Source organism: Orycteropus afer, unplaced genomic scaffold, assembly GCF_000298275.1.
Source record: "Orycteropus afer afer isolate SDZICR_OR568_19922 unplaced genomic scaffold, OryAfe1.0 scaffold00025, whole genome shotgun sequence".
Lineage (NCBI taxonomy): Eukaryota > Metazoa > Chordata > Mammalia > Tubulidentata > Orycteropodidae > Orycteropus > Orycteropus afer.
Genome location: NW_006921612.1, coordinates 8,623,108 through 8,626,313, shown reverse-complemented (window position 1 = coordinate 8,626,313; position 3,206 = coordinate 8,623,108). Strand labels below are relative to the sequence as shown.

At 40.2% G+C, this 3,206-nt stretch overlaps 1 protein-coding gene across 1 annotated transcript in view; it reads right to left on the bottom strand.

Annotated features, from left to right (window-relative positions):
• The window catches only part of MBOAT2 (membrane bound O-acyltransferase domain containing 2), a 341,490-nt gene that overhangs the window by 338,107 nt on the left and 177 nt on the right, over window positions 1–3,206 (bottom strand). The window lies entirely within an intron of this gene.

The window sequence follows — 3,206 nt, the reverse complement described above, 5'->3', positions numbered from 1 at the left end:
CATCATCAAAAGAGGGTAAATGCAGAACAGAATTTCAACTTCCCCAAGGCTCAGACTTTCTGGAGCCACAGAAGGGTGGATGAACCGCTGGAACTCTTGCCCTGAGATAATCTTTAAGCCTTAAACCAAAAATATCCCCTGGAGTCTTCTTTAAAACAAACAATAGTTTCCCTTAACTAGTGAAAAAGGTCTTGAGCATTATGCTTTTTTAAGAAATACCCACAGGGGATCAAATTGACAATAAACCAAACCAAACGGATTGCCATCAAGTCAATTCCCACTCATAGCCACCTCTCCTTGGGTATTCACCGCAGTATCACTATAGAAGTAGATTGCCCAACCTTCCTTCCCAGGAGTGGTTGGTGAGTTTGAACCTCCAGCCTTCTGGTTAGCAGTCAAATGCCTTAGGCACTATGCCACCAGAGCTCCTCAAATTGATAATAGCAACTCGAAACGTGAAACAGTAAACCTAAGGGGCCATGAATTTATATCAGTGAGGAAGGAACAACTCAGAAAACGAGGGTGAGTCAAATCACACAATAAGAAGTTAAAAAAAAAAAAGGTGAGAAAATGATTGCACAACACAGATAATGTAATTAGCGTCACTAAATTGTATGTATAGAAATTGTTGAATTTCTGTATAGTTTGTTGCGTATATTTTTAACAAAATAAAATTTAAAGAAAAAAAAAGCTATGGCTTGTGTGGTATTAAGACCACTATACTCAAAATTTTCTTAGAGAAGACAAACTCAAAACGCAGATTTAAGGCTATACATATTCAGAGTAATCGTAATGAAATGAAGTTTGTCCAGAATAACATATTAAAATCTTTAGATAATAAAAGTCAAAAAATTTAAGTCCTATCAACCTTCCCTGAATTCTTCTGCTTATTCTAGTACTACAGTGAACTTCCTCTGGATTACTGACATGTTAACATGAGTAATTAATAATGAATCAGTTTTACAAGTTATAAGCATTAGATAAATTAAAAGATACTGTTGTTGTTGTTGTTGTTTGCCATTGAGTCAGCCCCGACTCATAGCGACCCCTCCTTGGGTTTCCGAGGCAGTATCACTACGGAAGTAGGATTGCCCAACCTTCCTTCCGAGGAGTGGCTGGTGGGTTTGAACCGCCAGCCTTCTGGTTAGCAGTCAAGTGCCTTAGGCACTATGCTACCAGAGCTCCCTAAAAGATACTAGCATAGTAAATAATCATTTTTCATCATGGTAGAGAGGGATAAGGCTATGGCAAAAAAAAAGAAAAAAAAAAAGGAAGGAAAAAAGAGAAAATATACTTGTCTCCCCATAGGAAATGAAAAGATACAGGCCTATCTCCATTGCTCATCAGCAACAAAATTATTTTATATTATTATTATTTTTTTAATTGTGATTTAGGTGAAAGTTTACAGAGCAAATTCGCTTTCCATACAGTAGTTCACATACACTTTGTCTCATGAATTGCCTACAATTTACCACAATGCAACAGCTCCCCTCCCACTTCTTTCCCATAGTTCAGCAACAAAATTCTTAAACAGGTACCTCCTGCATATAATTAGATACGCAGTAACCTACTGAAGTCCAGGACATAATATACTAAAAGGTCATATACTGCACTTCAGTTTGGAAATCAGTGAGAAGCTCCACAGGGCTGAGAAAAACTCCAAGTTCTGATAAATTTTATTAATAAAGAAGAAATACATAATACATGGTTAATTTCACTACTGGTGCTTTAACCTATAAGCATGATTTACATTACAACTGTTGTTCAAGTACCTATGTGCAGCATAGGTACTTTACTGTTAATCAAAAGTTATAAGTGAAATATAGGAAGTGAGGAATTCAGATTTGAACAGAAAGTAAAATAATAGCTTAATATACTTCAGCCCATTTTTTAAAAGCAGGAAAACAAAAAGCAGTATTACAATGCTAGGAGTCCTTTCCATTTTGCTGCTATGAAAAGAAGTCTAGACACAGAATTGTGTATTGGAAATGAATTCATGATGACATCAATAACAGTAACAATTCAAGATAAAGAGAGTGCACTGGTACCCCTTACCCAAACACTTTTCTAGATCAAGTACACATGAAATAATTTTAAGCAAAGTTTTCAAAGTTACTTCTCTGTAGCCAGGGGCTACAGCAATTATCTAACTATACCAATTTTCACAACAAAACACTTTCAAACTTTCTTTTCTTAATAAAAATGGTGCTGCTTTTTCCACAATACTGTTTATATCTCTATAACACTTAGGCCTTTCATACAAACTTAAATGATCTCTAAATGCCACTGTTCCATATATATGGCTTTTTAGAAGCTGGGAGAAAGGGAGACAAGAAGAGTACCCTCTATCTACAAGTTCACAACTTTCTCAGCTAGAAATCCTGGCATTATTAACTCACTTTGACTTTCTTCATCTCTGCCGGCCCCATAAACTGTTGCCTCCTTCTCTTAAATAAACCAGACTTCAAGGCAAACTGTCTCAAAAGGAAAACAGCGCTCAATAATAATACTGCCCTCTTTCACATCCATACTACCTGTGTACCGACAGTTCAACTTTAGGTTTCAGTTCACTCTTTAAACCTAGACACATCCACAATCCTTCTCCGTAGAGTTACGTTCAGTGACATACGCAGTGGAGGTCACCAACACTCAAGCTTTCTACAAAGCACAGCCTTTGAAACATACTGTCTGTACTCATGCTCATAAGCACTGAAAGCGGCTTCAGGATACACATTCAGAAATTACTCGGTGCATGCACAGACGTGAATTCGACCATAGCGGCGGTTGCACAAAGCAGGGACCAAGCATGCACATCCGCACGTCTATATAAATAGCCCTCCCAACATGTCTATAGCATGTAACATGCCCACCCCCGCCCTGGTACAGGGGGCTGGGTGGGCACGCTGAGGTGGGGGTGGCAGACAAGAGACACGGAGTGATGTTGTTATTAGACAATAACAGGTTTATCGCTGGCGCTCTCCCTTCCAGAGGTTGGCAGCACAGAGTGGCACTTGGGCTTCCCTAGCCCCGAGCCCCCACCCCCACCCTTTCTCCCGGACTCGCGAGCAGATGGGCACAACGACCCAGGGGAGGGCGGGCGAGGACTAGATACCACCAGATGCTTTTCCTCCCGAAGCCGAAGCAGCAGCCGGCCGTGGGGGCGGCTCCCAGACACCGACTCCGCCCGAGCACTGGCAGAAGGGCTG